Here is a 19,180-nt window from a genome sequence, read left to right on the forward strand (position 1 = left end):
TAGCTCATATCAATGGCAAGCTTCGGTGTTTCAGTGATCACTTACCGCTATGTGATCCAAATTCTAGTATATTGTATTATATTCTATGGGGAACACACACGGCTCCACATCATAACGAGAATTTGTATCAATGCTTATGTAATACTCTGTATTTTGATCGCAATGTTTTGCAAGGGATGGTATGTTTGTATTTCAAACTCTTTTATTTATTCTGATATCAGAGTAAGCAAACCTTAGATTTATGAATGAGTTTTAGATATAGCTAACTATCCTTGAAATGACCCATTGGTACATAGAGTGTGTAGTCAACTGAGTGAAATTTACTCATATCGCCAATACAAGTATAGTTAAATCGGCTTCCTTTTTTAGACTTTCAACATCTGTGATAACAAATAACCTTTTTATCGTGACTCACTGGTTCTATGTATGAAATATACCTTCTTTCAAGTTTGACATTGTCGTCTGTGTCGTTGCAGTTTAGTTGTAGTATGAGAATTCCAAGAGAACGCGTCTCCGCAAAATACGTTCGATGTGGTCGAGCTACCACTCATAAAATAACAAAATCGAGTATGAAGTACCCTTGCATGTTATGTTCATATCAACAGAATGACATCACAGCGAGTACTTCAAGTTACAAGAATTATTGTGCTGTTCAACATTTTCATTTTAACGTGGGGATGGGAGACACCTGACAATCTCCAGGAAACCTATTTTGGTACTATCGAAAGAGAACGTTCTTACAAGCTGACTGACGTCGAAGGAGAGATCCCAGAATGGATTGAAGGTAAACCGACGAAACATTGATCGTTCGATATAATTGTCGCGATGCATTGTTACATTATCCGAATTCAGCGCCCTCTGTTTACGATCTGTTTTTAGCGCTTGGATGAATGCAAAAAAGACCAATCACTGCGTCGATAGAGTTTAGATCTATAATCTACTATATTATAAAAAGACAACTACACAACCAAACAAATTTGTTATAAACAACATTTTCACCAGTCATAGAAGCACTTCGTCGATAGAGGGCGATATTATACCGACACTATCAAACTTAGGCCAGACTTTTGTTATCCCTTGTTTCGCGAACCCGCCGAATGATCAGGAGTCGAAAATGAAATAAAAATAAAATTTTATTTCAGAGTAATTTCTCGCGCCCGCCAAATTGTAAGTGCAAACAATTACTAAAAAAACATTATTTTTATCTCCATTTTTTTCCGCCCGCCGCATAACAAATCCAAGTTGCATTTTCGTGGGAGTATCGTGATCAAAGTACCGAAATCTCGCGCAGATGAGAAACAAGATTACACGTGGAATAAAATTTTATTTCATTTCTTCTTTTCGATCAATGATCTCACTTACAATTCTTTGAGAATCACAAAAATCTAATTGAAAAAAAAAAGAATTAATTTTATTTTTTCCGCCCTCCTCAAAAAGTCTGGCCTTACCCGCTCTTCATACACAACTTCTATTATTTTATACAGGGTATTTTCTCCATCAGACTGGTGGTACGTACGGCAATCAAAGCAACACTGAGCGAGGAGCGAAGATTACTCACACCTTCGATGGACTGGGAACAGTTTCGTCATTCAAAATAAGTGGCGGTTAAACAGAATTCGGCACCAGGTTAGCTCGTTCATATTTGAGAAATCTTCCACGTTTGGATACGCAACTATGATACCTAACGAAAGAGCCAATCAGTGAAGTCCTTACTGTGTTTGTTCTGCCGACCAATGATACTAATAACTCCGCGTCTCGTGCTAATGTGTTGCCAATGTTGTCATATTTGTTTACTTCTCTAAATCCGCACTGACTCTTTTTATATGCTTGTATATACATCGCATTTATAAAGGAATCTTGTAGACATCATATTTAAAGCGCGGTGGCCGTCGCGCAGCGCGTGTTCGAATTTCATGTAAATAAACAATGTATTTTACACGCGTTGTATACGTCGCTATGAGTCCCATATCAAACAGGACGCGGAGCGACGACTACCGTACGAGGCGCGGAATGTAAATTTATTATTTTTTGTATACTAGAAGAAAACGTACTAATAATTCAAAATTACGTACGTATTGGAGGCCGTGGCGTGTGTATTTTAAAATGATGTGTGCATTTTTAAAAAAACGACGCGACTGTGCGTTTTAATGGTATGTGCTTTAAAAAATCATGTGTGTATATTAAATGGCGTAGGTGTTTTAAAAAACGTGTGTTTTTAAAATGACGCGTGAATTAAAAATGATGTGTGTCTTAAAATGACGTGTGTGTTTTACAATTATGTGTATTTAAAAAAAAACGTGTGTGTTTAAAAGGACATGTGTATTTTAAAAATAATGTGTGTTTTAAAAATAATGTGTGTTTAAAAACATAACGTGTGTGTAAAAACGATGCGTGTGTTTAAAAACGACGTGTGTGTTTTTAAAAATGGCGTGTGTTTAAAAACGACGTGCGTGTTAAAAAATGACGTGTGTGTTTTTAAAAATGGCGTGTGTTTAAAAATGACGTGTGTGTTTAAAAATGACGTGTGTGTTTAAAAATGACGTGTGTGTTTTTAAAAATGACGTGTGTGTTAAAAACGACGTGTATGTTAAAAAATGACGTGTGTGTTTTTAAAAATGGCGTGTGTGAGGTCGAATGAAAATTTCGTGTGTGTAAAAAGAAAAAAACGCGTGCATTAACTTATTTACGCCTGTGGGGGCGCTGTTTTGAATAGATTTTTTTTTCGTGTGTGTGTGCAAAAAAACGCGTGCGTTAACTCTTTTGCGCCTGTGGTGGCGCTATTTGAGAGATTTATTTCGTTTGTGTGTTAAAAAAATCGCGTGCATTAACCTATTCACGCCCGTGGAGGCGTCCTCTCAAGTGGTAGCCATTTTCGTTTGTGAATTTTTATAACGTCAATAAAGAAAATAAAATTTCTATAACGTCAATAAAGAAAATAAAATTTCTATAACGTCAATAAGGAAATAAAAAGGAACTTGTCCAGCACGAACGTTTTATTCATTTTGCCCTATAAATTTACCGACACTGTGTATACCTCAGAGACCTGGTGATTTATTTGTGTGGTTGGTTGCTGAAGACAATGCTTGGACGTCTGGTACAATGGGGCAGAACAAAGTACTCATACTGGTCTCACAGGCGCTCGGAACGTTTCTTGGATGACCTAAAGTAGGGTCGGCATAGTTAATCAGTCGCTGGTACATTCGCCTACTACTCATATGATAACACAATGTAGGAAAGCGTTTACACCATGACACCAAAATTGTCCGAAAATAACACGATTTTCAAAATTGTATTTCGAAACTTCACACAACTCAAGCATGATATCGGTAGAAACAATCGATCGATTTTTTTTATATGAGTGGTAGGCAAATGTACCGGCGACTGACTAAATATGCCGAGCCTACTTTAGGTCATTTTTTATTATCCAAGAAACGTTCCGAACGCCTGTGAGACCAGTATGAGTACTTTCTTCTGCCCCATTGTACCAGACGTCCACACATTGTCTTCAGCAACCAACCACACAAATAAATCACCAGGTCTCTGAGTTATACACAGTGTCGGTAAATTTATAGGGCAAAATGAATAAAACGTTCGTGCTGGACAAGTTCCTTTTTACGTATCTTATTGACGCTATAGAAATCCACAAACGAAAATGGCTACCACTTGAGACGACGCCTCCACTGGCGTGAATAGGTTAATGCACGCGATTTTTTTAACACACAAACGAAATAAATCTCTCAAATAGCGCCCCCACAGGCGTAAAAAGGTTAACGCACGCGTTTTTTTGCACACACACGAAAAAAAAAATCATTCAAAACAGCGCCCCCACAGGCGTAAATAAGTTAATGCACGCGTTTTTTTTTCTTTTTACACACACGAAATTTTCATTCGACCTCACACACGCCATTTTTAAAAACACACACGTAATTTTTTAATACACACGTCGTTTTTAACACACACGTCATTTTAAAAAACACACACGTCACTTTTAAACACACACGTCATTTTTAAACACACACGTCATTTTTAAACACACGCCATTTTTAAAAACACACACGTCGTTTTTAAACACACGTCATTTTTAAAAACACACACGTCGTTTTTAAACACACACGTCATTTTTAAACACACACGACATTTTTAACACACGCCATTTTTAAAAACACACACGTCATTTTTTAACACGCACGTCGTTTTTAAACACACGCCATTTTTAAAAACACACACGTCGTTTTTAAACACACGCCATTTTTAAAAACACAGACGTCGTTTTTAAACACACACGTCATTTTTAAACACACACGTAATTTTTAACACACGCCATTTTTAAAAACACACATGTCATTTTTAAAACACACGTTTTTTAAAACACCCACGCCATTTAATATACACACATGATTTTTTTAAAGCACATACCATTAAAACGCATAGTCACGCCGTTTTTTTTAAATGCACACATCATTTTAAAACACACACGCCACGGCCTCCAATACGTACGTAATTTTGAATTATTAGTACGTTTTCTTCTAGTATACAAAAAATAATAAATTTACATTCCGCGCCTCGTATACCGGCCTTTAAGTTTGAACTTACACGCTGTGGATTTGAAAAGAGGCGAAAAATAATAGACCATTCTGTATTCAACGTCCTTAACAATTTTTTTCTGAATCTAATGTTATCGTTCTTCTCTTGGATTACGTCAGCGAATCGTATCAGCAGCTTATAAACCCTCTCGGCATTTGGTCTCATGTGTTTACAAGATACTGACCAAAACAATCATAAACATGATCTAATTACCTTTACGTATCACTAGGTTCTATCTAACTCATTCATACAAAGTTTGGGACTATTACGAGAGGGATATGGACAGATCTAAAGTTGCATGGGACAATGTATACACATTAACGGTAAGCCAGTGGTAACGCTTTATTAATTAATTTTTTTGTTCGATGCTGTATGTAAAGGAAAACAATATTGTTGCATGGAAAGGACAAAATGTTGTTCATATTTCTAACAAAATAGTCTAATTTCACGAAATAACCAGCATGCCTATTTTGATTATTAGTACGTACCAATAAAAATTCGCATAATTCATTATTCCACCAAACGAGTATTGTAAGTGATATTGAAAAAAAATTCTCAATTAAAAACATGACATATGTTACGCAACGCAACGCAACGCAGCACAGCGCAACGCAGTAGACACGCCCTCAACGTCTTCCATTTAACATAGGACCAGGAGCAGTACAAGAAATGGTCAAGCTTTGATGATTACATAAAGGATAATCCAAATGTTGCCTTCTGGAAAATTGGAGATAACGTTGAAGCGATGGCAGAGGGCATAGCTGGTTAGTCGAAACTGAATGCCATATGCAAATGTTACACGCAGATCGAGGTCACGTCTACTCCTAACGTAGAATCACTGAATTGTTTTGCATGAGACTCAAATATAACCTGCGCAGTGCAACGACTGTGCCGACTTAAGATGCCTAATTTACATATTTAACGTGGACAATACGTTTAGTAACAATTTCTTCTAATCTGTGATAAATCGATATCAATATTAACATACATTTGTATTCAAATTCAAAGGTGTCTGGATAGACCTGGAAACACTGGAGACAAAAGGATACTATCCTTTCACAGATGAAAACTTAGGCTTTCCGCCGTACATGACGAACATAAATAATCCAGCACACGAACATTATGATGCCAATGGCGTCACCGTATATAGCTCTGCGTTTATGTTTGATCTCAGCAATGGCGAAGAAGTGAATGCTTGGTAAGTTAATTAAAACCATGTCTCAAGAAAGTTATACTATTGCTCAATAGAGCTACGAATTTGGTTGAGTATTTTACCATATATATTTATAACACATATCACGCCACATCATCTTCTGTGCAATGATTGGTCAATACTCATTCAGTCATTATGACGTCATTATTATATATAATCACAATCGTTAACATTACCAATATGCAAATGCACGCCTCTGTTAAGGTAGCGAGAAGGGAAATTTTCACTTTTTTCTTGATTTTTCAAAAATTGATAAAACGGTTACTTTAGACCTTGATACATCACCCCAGGTTTACAAAAGATCGAAACTGCGAAATAACGTTGCTCAAATTAGTGTTTTAAAACACTAGCAGAAAAGACTACAACTGGCGTTTCGTGGATATTTGCATAATGTTTATCTTTGAAAGGGTTTAAATGATAACATCTTATCTGTATACTCTGTTGTTGACGATTCTGATATAACGGGTGATAAGCTTCCAGTTGCAAACAATGCGTGTTTATCTAACGTCCATTGTCAGCATTATTGTCAGTCGAGACTTCGTCCGAGAAACATGGTCATACAGTACTCATTTCGCCCAACCTTCCGCTTTTACATCGACCGTTTATCGCTTAATTTCCGACCACGCGGTCTTGTCCGACCGGAAACCGACCGCATTTTAATCGCGTTTTTTTTTCGCTCGCTCGCTCATTGAAAACATTGACCGCTCGCCCAAACACTGATTGATCACTGGCACATGGGTGGTCAAAATGGTGGTTTTGATAGTAAAGTGTGAACATACAACTAGTATTAACTATTATTACATTCTGAACGACACTTCAAATCTTAGACTAATAGTTGTATTACATTTGTATCGTGAAAGCAACTGAACTGGGACCTCTTGTTACGTGTTTTGGGTGCTTGTTCTAGTTGTAATATTTTTTTTTAATTTTAATGAGACAGTTACGTGAAAAAATCCTAGGTAACTCCTTTTGACAGAGCAGAGAAACGAGGAAATGTTAGTGATTAATTTCAAAAATAACGATACCGAATCTACATCGGTCCACGTCTGGTAAAATTTGACATTCAATTTTTAAAATTAAGTCACGATCATTGAATGAGTTCGGTCTATACCGTATGCGTACCGTAAAAGTGTTCCCACAAAAAATATTTTCGACTAAAAACGGCCATATGCCCTGAAAAAATCGAACAGAGCTTGACATGTATGAATAATTCATTGGGCTTAAAAGAAAAACGTGTCAAATTTAGTTATAGCCATAACTATTTGGTGGCCAGTCGATGAACAATTCGAAACTCAGGATTCACACGGAAGTCTTTCAAGGCTGAAAATCATCGACCCTACTCTGGTTTACTTTATTTCACAACTTGCAGAGAAAACTGATTCGCGTGAACTCTAATGTATCTTAGCCTAGTATTTTCTTTTTGAACTAAGGTCAAATTCCATCAGTTTGTCAAAATATATGTTTTTCAGCGAATAATTTTGAAGCCTGTCACAGCACAAAAAACTACGTGAATCGACGCCGGAGATTGGATGGTACGACGACCCTTCAATTAGCGTCAAATATGCTTTGTTACAACATCATTGATTGGCTGAGAGTCACCTGATCGGAGCACGACCTGAGTCACAGAACCATATTTGTCCGTATTATCAACAGGACTTCGCAAGATAACCACACCCACATTTTCAATTTTTTGTTAGCGCGGAAGTTGCCAACAAATGTAAAAAAAAAATCGTGAATTTCATGGATTCGAATAAAATAAAGCAAGCGATTGATAAGGATGATTATTAATATTTTCCCTGATGCTCTTCGAATTTTTATTTTTTTTATTTCAAGGTAAGAAATGGCTAGTTGAAGTTGCATCGTCTTCAATGCGATTGTTTCACCGCGAACAACTCTAGCTCTGTTTTGGGCATAGTTTAGTTTTGCGATGTAAAATAAAATATATATTAAAATAATAATACTTGTTTAATTATTTGGGGTTTCAGCCCACAAATTACGGACATGATCCCCATGAATTACGGTCAATGTTTGTCTTCTCTCGGCTGATTGTCACGGTGTTGATCGACGCCCTACCTGAACTCAGTATGGAGAAACTAACGGAGATCGACATTCCAAACAAACAATCGAAATTATCAACGAAAGACGAGATTTTTCTAGATATTTACAAACATACTGTCATGACAAACATATGTAAAATTAACAAATACACAAAGAGGTGTAATATTAGGTTTTATTTTAAGCTTAGAAATATTTTCTTTCACTCAGCCCCATGCATGTAACTGCCATTTAGCTTTACGGTCCTTCAGCATCGGGGGAAAACAACAATAATTATACAAAACACATTGCGAAGACTCAACAATCAGGAAAGAACCATGTCGTACTTGTGTTGAAATACATTTTGTATTTCACGTCAGAATATTGTTTAAAATAAAATATTCAGTCCAAGCCAAATCGAGGTCAAAGGTTCAGGTTGCGTGCATATAATTATAGATAGTTAAAACAAAAAGTATTTGAACTTTTGTCAGCTGTTCAACATCTATAAAAAACAGAAAGACAATTATAAGACAATGTGAACCTCGGAAATTATTCTGTTAGTCCGAATTTTAAATGCGCGCGAGCGAGCAGGTGGGCGGTGATATTTCGCGGTTTGCGCGGTCAAAAATAAAGCGGAAATTGTCCGGTCGAGTTCAACAAGCGGTCGCAAAGGCGAGAGATAAAGGTGATTGGAAAGCGGAAGCGGGCGGGAGGTTGTGCGAAAGGAGTACTGTAACTTTGCACAACTTTCTTTTAAATCGTTTTATTTTCCAAGTCAATATTCTATTTTACTAATACAATTTTTTTCTAACGCAATGGCGAAGAAAAGAAAGAAAGCGTTGACAGACGAGGCAAAGAAAAATCTGCCACTCAGTGTCGCACTCTGACATAGCAATTTTTTTTCAAACATCGGCCATTTTGTTTCACCATGAAAACCGTTTTATTAGTTGTCTTATCAGAGACACTTGAAGGATTAGCTTGTTTGTAAACTGTCAGCGTGTACAGTGGGACAAAACTCTATTTTATCGTCGTCGAGGTCAGAATAAAATCCAAATAAAGAACTCTGTATTTCTTTTGTTTGTAACTTGACGGTCATTTTGTGAACATGTTGCGTACTTAATACAAAACAGTTTGTGGTTCCTATAGGTAAATTTGACAGAATTACACAGTTTGGGGTTGACTTGCATTTCCAACTAGTAAGATAGGCGCACGCCATTTCCATCATTGTGGCCCGTCAATATGAATATAATATTATATTACCCACAGGAGAGTACTTTATAAAATAGAAGACGATGAAAGAATAACTATTGCACAATATCTTGATGGAGGACCATTCAATTTAAGTCAGTGTGTTGATGACAACTATCCCGAGTATGAACTCCCTGGAGGCTACCTTCATTCATTTTGCTTAACAGAACATTATTTCGTTATACCAACAAGTACGTTTATATTGGATGTTTGCAAGACCTTCGGTAGGTATCTGATAGCTGATAGGGGTGCATTATTGAATTTGAGATTGGATTTTACATATTGACACACACACTTGATTACAGTTAATGGTACGTACCATTTATTGTTAACGTTAATAGTCACGGCATTCGCATTCCACAATAATATCGGCATATAAAAGTTAATGTTCAGTCGAAAAATAGTGTTACGTAACCCAGTTTACGAACACATATTATTATAATTTTTCATATATTTGAATATGGCCTTTAACCCCACGGCAGCTTGTGGACTGGGTGAATACAGACATTCTGTACACGATTGCTGTATTTTCATTTCAGTAACTGAATCAGACGATCCAATCATGCCATTCTTCCTATACAATTATAATTTCACAACGGATCTACCAACTCGATTTGTTGTGATTAGTAGAGACACCAATGAAGTCGTTGGAGAGTTTTCAACACCAGAGGGATTGTTTATTACCCACCAGGTACATACATTACTCTTACGTAATTATTCATATAATATGGCATTCCTGGTATGTATATATACTGCAAGGATATGCATGTCCGCTACAAGAAAAATGATCATGAATTAATCCCTCCAAGAAATGCACGCACAATGACTACTAAAACCCTCGTTATCTAGACACAACATACCTTTTTAAGAAAATTTAACGTTGTTGTTTATTTCTGAATATAATTCACAATTATGTATACATATATGAGGAATCGAGCTAAAAATACGTGCTTTATTCGAATTGGCGAACAACCAAATAAAGCAAAATGTATGTAAGTAAGTGAATAAAGGGCGAGACTAATTGCAAGCTATTTGTTTTTTCCATGTGAAGTGATTTGAACGTTATCTTCAACATGTAGTTGTTAATGTATGTATTCATGTCATTTAATACATTATATGACGACTACTAACCATATAAATGAAATAGCCCATAGCAATTTTAGTAGACCTTAGACAAAAATGGCCGCCGAGATCGCGTTTGAATTGAAAGAGCCACGAGACTTGTTTTTGCCCCTTACATAGAGTTTCACCCTCCCCTCGTCCACGTCGTCACACCCACTGTAAAATTGATCTTGTAACAAGGGTAGCTGGAACAGTGAAATTTTGTGATTGGGGAGAATGAAATACTATTTAGGGTGTGAAAACAAGTCTCGTGACTATCTCTCAACGTGATCTCAGCGGCCATTTCCGTCTAAGGCCTGTTCACTTTATTCGTTGATGACATTTACTGATTTTTCAAAAGCTAAACTCTTATGAACTGGACGGAAAAATGTACCTTGATATGCTGACGTATAACTGGGATGTATACCATCATATGAACACGAAGGATTTCGTAGAAGGCCCAGTGAGTATGAGTTCTTGCTGTCACAGTGTAAGGCCTGCTTATTGCAATTGAGATGGCCACCCACAGAACTTACACTGGACAGGGGGGTTCCATCACCGGTAGAATGGGGTAGACAAGACAATAGTACTGAGAATGAAATACACATCAAAATATCCATTTATAGCTCCTGGCTTTAATACCTCTCAAAATAATTACAATAAATAAAGCACAGAAAAATACAATGAATCAAGTCACTAAAATAGGGGATTGCCCAGGTAAGTGTGCATTGGTGATAACTCACAGTTCCGGGATGTAGAAATGAATGACCGTCAATGGCTTCCGCAACACAACGACAAAGAAATACAGGAGTCCTGCTTGCAGAGGAACGCTGTTATTCTGGAGGGTACCGCTGAAAGCAAGAGATCGCAGAGCAGTTCATACAAGTCTCACAAAATGATGGTTTTAGCTTGTATCACTTGTCTCGCAATATCGTAGCAGCAACACACGGGATTCTAAGTTGAAATGATAGACCACAACTGTCCTCAGTCTGTCCTTACTTGCTTTACTGTTTCAAGTCTGGCTTCATGCTGTATGGTTACTATCTGGCAATACTTGCAAAATACAGTCACCTACCTGGTGACAATAAACAAGCCCGAAAGGCATGTGTCGAAACTGAAATAAACCATTAGGTGTGAGAAAGGCTAGCTTTTCTTTAGCCCCCTCACTCATGGTGATCTGCCAGTACCCCTTAGTTAGATAAATTTTGGTGAAGTACCGACCCTCTTTTAGGTGATGGCATTGGTTCTGCATCGAACACTGTAATTCGATTGAGTTTGCGAAAATCAATATTAAAACTAACACCCCTCCTTTCGTATTTACCAAACAATTGGTGTGGCATAAGGTTAATTTGTTGGTTCAATTATACCCATCTCTAACATACTCTTAACCTCTGACCTCACTGTATCTGTCATTGCGAATGGTATGGTTTTGACCTGACTGGTTTGGATGTTACCAATTTACTATCATGCTCACCGATTTTAGACTTTCCAGGACAATCACTGAGAACATCAGAAAATTTCCTCATAACTCCATCAATCTCTCTATGTTGGTCAACATGGCAATCAATAATTGTTTCCTTGCACTTAATTGGCACAGACCCTAATTCATCACTATCACATAGTACTGTGTCACTGTCAGCAGTATCATATTCAACAACTCCAGTGCACATACAGTTCATCACCCCTGTAACCACATTCTAGTCATTCATTTTGTCCCTTTCATAATATGCTTTTAACAAGTTAGGATGATAAATTGTCACCTTGCCTTTCACATTCATTCTGTAATCCACCATAACCAATCTATCTTTAATTACATATGATCCCGGTCATTGCATCAACAACTTATAGTGGGAAGTAACACTAACACTTTGTCACCAGGTTGGAACTTCCTATGCCTGGCCTTCCTATCATAATACTTTTCGTATCTAACCTTTACCTTAGCTAACTCAGCTTGAGCCAATTTACATGTCTCTTCAAGGCGATTACGCAAATCAAGGATACACTGGTATGTAGTTTTCGCCTCTATAGCAGTGGCCTCCTTTGTCCACAACTCACTTAAAATCATCATTGGGCCTCCACTGTTCTACCATAAATAAGATCAAATGGTGAAAACCCCAAACTCTCCTGAGGAGCTTTTCTATAGGCAAACACCAGTGAGTCAAAATACCTCTCAGTCGCTGGACTGATCGGATCAATCAGATCCATAGCTATCATTTGAAATGGAAATTTAATCAAAGGCATATCGCCTAATGATATCTTGCTAACTAAGAGTAGTCTTCTGACATGTATAACATGACCTGAATTATCTAATAACATCATCCTGCATACCAGGCCAATAAAACTGAGTTGCTATTCTATCTGTAGTCTTCTTAGCACCCAGATGACCTGCCATGACTGACTCATGAGCAAGTGCTAGTACTTGATCACACAATGGTACTAATTACTACTAATTGGGAACGCACTCGACGTCTGAAACACTGAAACTCTCTATACATCAGTCCCTTGTACATCACAAACCTTGCCCGATTGCTACGACCTGTGATCAACTCCTCACCTGTACTCACTAACTTCCTAGCACGCTCTAATGTGGAATTAGCCTACTGTGCCTCCCGCACTGCATTAACAGTAATATGCGTCTTACCACCACTGGTATCAACCTTACTATGCAACTCCTTAAATTCAGGAAGTATAAGGAAGTATGAACAGACTTTATCATGCCCTACCTCATGAGCTGAACTTAGCTTCCAATCAAAATCAGGATCCTTGGGCTCCCTTGCTCCACTAATATTACCAATAATAAGATCATACACTGGGGTCCTCATACACAGTGCCTCGACCTTACCAGCATAGTAGGGTGTATCTATATATAATCTAGCTACTGGGGGCTTTCTGACATGTACCCTCCATCATCACACAGATACGACTCTCCTCAGTGAATTGATTATCCTCTACCAACTCTCTACGTTCTACAACTAAACTACATCCACTAGCATGAAGGTCCTCTACCTCAGTACTACCAATACAGCCCTGAACAACAGGCATACCACTCACCATCCTATTAGCTTGTGCAACACTGGCAATACTAATAATTGGCAGCTCATGGCAACATTTCAACTCAAATCTATCTCTTCCCTGTAAACATGGATGCCTACTTGCATCTCTAGTTTCATGAACTACAAATGTAGCACTGATTTCCCGTGAAGCTTTATTATTCTGATCGCATGCCAACATAGCAGATGACTTAACCTGAAGCTTGGGACCTGTATAACGCTTAGGACAACTGACAGCAGTGTGACTTGGATCACTGCAAATATAACAGCCTGACTTTGGTTCAGACTGGTCAAATCGACCATTACCCAACTATGAAGTGGCCATTTCTGAGTTGCCGCAAATCGCTCAAACCTTAAAATAAATGAGTCCATCTCGTGCCTGGTCTCATCAAACACTTAGAACTAATAATGTACTGAGCCAACTGTTCTACACCTCCATTTTGGCCATTATCTTCAGCACGCAACCTCAACACCTCAAGTTCATGCTGTCTTTCTTTCTCTTTCTCCTTATTCTCTCACCCTGTCTCTCTCTCTCTATTGTCTCTCTGCTCTCTCCTCACGCTCTTTTTCTCTCTTCTTACGCTCTGCCCTCACAAATTGAGCTAGACCTCCTCTTCATACCCCAATTATCTACCTAACTCTTTAAGTTCAATAACAATATCCATGCTGAGGTGTAAAATACAATGAATAAAGTCATTAAATTAGGGGATTGCCTAGGAAGATGTGCATCCATTTCTACATCCTGGAACTGCGAGTTATCATCAATGCACACTTCCCTAGGTAATCCCCTATTTTAGTGAATTTATTTTCTGTGCTTTGTTTCTTGTAATTATTTTGAGAAGTATTAAAGCCAGGACCTTTAACTTGATATTTTGGTGTATGTGTATTTCATTTCTAGTACTTTTGTCTTGTCTACCCCATTTTAGCAATGAAAACCCCACTGTCTGGTGTGAGTTCTGTGAGTGGCCCCCTTAATTTCAATAAGCAGGCCTTACACTGTGACACATGTCCATATCATTCCCCAGTGGTTTCCTGAGCTCCCGCTTGTTGGAGTAATGAACCGCGCATGCGTAATATCAATCCTACAGAAACCAAACACAGTAACACTAGAGGTATGAGTGAGCTGATGAAATAGATCACAGGCAAACTAATTCGAAGTTTTGACTCACTAAATTATAATCCAAAGTATTCATCCATATTTCATCTTTAATATGAATCAAAGTTACTCTGCACGACCACAAGCCATGATCAACACATTGTATTTGAAAACTTCTTGCAAAAAGTGTTATATGTGAAGAGAAACACAATAAAAATGTTCACGTCGACTCTATAACTTAAGATTCAGGAATATATGAATCAATATTTGCAAAACAAAGCTGAAAAACAAAAACAAACTATTTTACCCCACACACTTCAAATGAGAAAGTAATAAGAGTGTAACGTTACACATTAGTGCCCCCATTTTTAAATGTTTCCGTCAACTTTGTCTGGATGTGTATCACCTGCGTGACCATTTTATAGCATAGCTTGCAGAAACAATTTTCTCATTGAAAACATCAGATGACTTAATAGCAATTCTAGAACAGAAAATCCAAAACAAGGACAACAGAGGCTTTGTTATTAGTTGAATCTCTTTGTAACATATTCTGCATATTTATATTTCCTTATAAAATGTGCTATTAATTTTCAGGGCGAATCGAGAACTGTTGTAGAACGTTTTGTTGTCAATATGTCAGACTGGACTCTTATTGAAAGAATTGATCTGTACCCATCAGGCTATCAAATGGTTGAGTTTTCTACAATAAACTATGATTTATATAATGCCAAACCGTACAGATATGCATATATGGTAGGATTTGACCCAGTACCGAACTCTCTAATCAAGGTGGGTAATAAAGTATTCAAACGGGACAATATAGCCCATTTGAAGGTTTTGGGAGCGCGTAAAAGTCCATCAGAATACGTCTGAATACGCGTTCGTCGTTTTATTACCTTGCACGTGTCATCAAAGATGGACGGGAAAGGTATATTGAGGGAAAATCTTTTTTGTCCGGCGTTGTCGTCGTCTTCGTTGTTGTTGTTGTTGTCGTCGTCGTTAATAATTGTTACTGTGTGCGCAATAACTTTATTAATTTTATTCCAAGGTCATCTTATTCATCAGTATAAAGTCTTCCCTGAGTTTGAACAACAGATGTCCTGTATGAAAATGTCATGTAAAAATTGAGAAAATCTGGTAAAATATTTTGACTGTTTCTACTTGACTGGTGATACACATTCAAAGGTCACTGCTCTCAGTGGAAATATGCATTGTTGTCTGTGTTCAATGAAGCAAATCATTTATCTCGTAATAATATCATTGGTAATGTATCTCCAAAATCCCATGGGGATACTATACTGGGTTTCAAAACCAACTCATGGAGAGATTGTTTGCACAGTCTGATACACATTAGCATTAGCAATAAAAATCCTCACAGGAAACAAGATCTCAGGAAATCAATATAAGCACTCCTATGAACTAGGTGCTAAAATTTAATCAAGATCTGAAGCTAATAGAAAATCTGCTTAGTTCAAAGTTATCAAATCAAAAAAAAAAAATACATAAAAAGCAAAACTTTGAATCAACATTTTGAAAAGAAAATTGTACTAAAATATATGTAGGCTGTATTTGACAAGTTCATTCGATAAATGAAAATTCACAGGAATTTGTTTTAGCTATTAGAATGATAATACTAATTTTAAAACGCACTTTAAAACAAAGATTGCAGTGTTTGAAGATGTGGATTCTCAGGAGGCAACAGTACTGTTGACTTCGCTCTCCACTGGACACCAACTAACTATTTAAGTTGATTTGCATACAAAGCAGAGCTTGCAACATGATAGCTATTCATAGAGGTTGTTTTTTTACTTTTCATTTAATACAGTAGTCACACAATGAATATAATAAGGCAGTTCATATTTGTCAAAAATACTTGGACAAAAGCAAGCTAAGATTTTTTTTTATTTTGCATGTTTTACGAATCTACGTCTAAATGCAGCACTTTTTTCTGCCGTGAGGCATTTGTTTTTACACTAAAATATCTGAATTACTCTGAATAAAGCTGGGAATTATGTCCCTTAAAATAATTAAACAAATTAGGCACCAATGTTTTTTGTAAGATATTTACATCTTTTAAGGACATTCGGTAGACTAATTCCCCACTGTTGGTTCAACCCTCAAAACTTGTTTGTATTCAAAATTAATTATGACAATGCATATTCATACTGAAACAAACTATGATAAAAGGAATAATATTATATAACAAAGGACATTATCTCCGGAGTTCAACTATGTTTTAAAATGAACCAAGCAGTGGATTTTTGTTTTCAGAATTTCTCCATCTTTTAAATCAAACATTCACCTTTCATTCTTTGGTTCTGTAGTTAGTTTAAGTGATTGAAAAACACACATGAGTGAAAACAGTAAACTAATATGGATCTGCCTCATTGCCAAGAACATTTATTTACGTGAATGAATTTCATTTTAGTGACTGAAACACTCCCCGCACAAGCTGAGTTTAAAGGGCAGTAGTGGTCGCGACATACATGCGCGAGATATATGGGTCTCATATAAACAAAAATGGCGACTTTGACTGTTGAGGAGATCAACGTTTGCAAACTGAGATGATACCAAGCTTTAATGGGGGTATTTTTAGGTGTTTGGAAGGTATCGAATGATTCACCGGCGGTAATTAGTGCCAGTCGTACTGAGGTCAAACCTCATACTTATGATTTCCATTAGAAGAGCGCACTGGCTTGTGAGAAAATCAATGTTTGTCAACACAATTGTCGCACATGCGCAGCGTGACGACCACCGCCTTTAAGAGATACCTTTTATCTTTGACTCATAATTTGTAATCCAATGATACCATGTCTGATTCAAATGCCTTCCTGTCGTTTAACAGCTTAATGTTGAAACAAAGGAAGCTATTTACTGGGGTCCATATGACAATTTATTGCCCGGTGAACCCATCTTTGTGTCTACGCCTGGTGCCGTTGATGAAGACGATGGTGTTATACTTGCCAATGTGTTGGATACAGAGAGTGCTACAGGTAGGCATTTATTATGAGGTTATTGCTAGGATTACGCGGAGGTCGGTGCGATCCCGAACTGCCTCACTACATGCTTTCCTGCTTGTAATTCGAGATTTGTGCACGTACGTTCGTTTGCGTTGGATAATGTCACACGCCACGTTGCTGCTGCGTCAGACGTTAATGAACAGTGTGTTTGAATTTGACGTAAATCGTGAATCCCCAACACTTTCAAGCACGTCAATTAAATATATTGTTTTCTTTGCCGGAAGTGTAATAATATATTATTATTCCGCCTTAATGTTAATGAGTTGACACCTAAAATAGATATTAAAAATAGTTGAATGGAGCAATGTACCAATACCGTGTTCAAACACGTACAAGTGTGATAGGATGAAGTATATTATTTCTAACACATTTACTTCTTGAAAACAGGGATGGTCGTAATACTGGATGGAAAAACATTCACGGAAATAGGCAGGGCGATTTCACCAGAGTTGATGCCATTTGGATTACATAGCAAGTTCATTCAGCAAAAAGTGGACATCACAGATCCTGGCATCAGTTCTTCGACTTATAAGCGTACATCACATGCCGTGTTATCTGTGTGTTTGTTTCTCGTTATATTTGTTCAGATCGTGATTTAAATACAGAATGCACTTTATACTACTTAACATGAGTGCGTCCTCTTAATCAGGTGTGTGATGAAGCATCATTGACCTCCATACCATTTACTGAGTTCGCCGATAAACAAGTGCGCCATCATCGGCAGAACTCAGTCAATATGCCTGGAAATGCTTAACTAGTATATCACATATGTAACTCTCGGCTATAACCGGACTAGTAGCAACACAACAAGGGACAATATCGTTCACCTCGTTCAGGTGGCATCAATGAATAAATGTACTAAAAAAATTAGGCGGCAGTAAGAAATTTGTTTTACCAGTGCGGCGCGGTATACTAGTAATTCCAAAAAGTCAATCTCGGCATTGCAGCGTTGAACACGACGACAAGTTTTTTGAGCAAGTCTATCTACGTTTACATTTCACTTACAAGTTCAGTCCAACCACAGTGCAGTCAAGTATTCACATGCTGCTACATTTTATGTATTAATTTTCGTATATATAAATGATGTACGTTCAAAATACTGGCGGCGCTCTTCATCCCATTCCATTTGTTTTGGGCGCGAGGGAAACGAAAGCGAGTGTTTGGAGTGTGAATTACTGTACGCCTTACCTACGTTGCGAAAGTGCTTTGCGTCATTTGATTGATAGGAGTGGAAAATTGAATTCGTTCAAGCTAGAAAACGGGACAACCAGATATGTTAGGAAATTTCTCTTAGCGAAAACTATGTTCAAAGTTTACACTTACCTTTTCCACAGAAGTCAGACTTTCGGCCAGACATTTTTTTTTCACATTGTGCAGTACGTTTTCAAGTAAAAATAACCGTGCGTATTAAAATTGGTAGAGGTCATATTGCGTAAAACGCATAGATATACATGTATAGCGGACATTGACGGCGTGTGGAAACCACATTGAACGTGACATCAGTAATACATTAAAACATGGTGGGTAATGTTTTCAAACATATGTAGTACACTACATACCAAATATTAAACACATGCATTTATTCTAATCATACTTCTCAGTGGACATTTTAAATAGAATGATTACTAGTAGTTCATTATTGTTAAACCGGGAGGGTCGTCATCTGCGCACGCGTGGGAATTGAGTCCCAAGCGACGAATAACAACACACGCTAAAAACGCATAGGCTCATGGGCAGACGCTTGTTTGTAAACAGTGACACGCTATGGCCATCTGACGCACGCGCAGGTGACGATACCCACGCTCCCACGGTGGTTTCTATATAGAGGTAGTCA

At 37.5% G+C, this 19,180-nt stretch overlaps 1 pseudogene; it reads left to right on the forward strand.

Moving 5' to 3' along the window:
- Positions 1–606: 606 nt before the first annotated feature.
- Positions 607–17,972, forward strand: LOC144352217 (beta,beta-carotene 15,15'-dioxygenase-like; annotated as a pseudogene).
- The last annotated feature ends 1,208 nt before the right edge of the window (positions 17,973–19,180 follow it).

Source organism: Saccoglossus kowalevskii, chromosome 14 (assembly GCF_978046115.1).
Source record: "Saccoglossus kowalevskii chromosome 14, keSacKowa6.1, whole genome shotgun sequence".
Taxonomy (NCBI): Eukaryota; Metazoa; Hemichordata; class Enteropneusta; family Harrimaniidae; genus Saccoglossus; species Saccoglossus kowalevskii.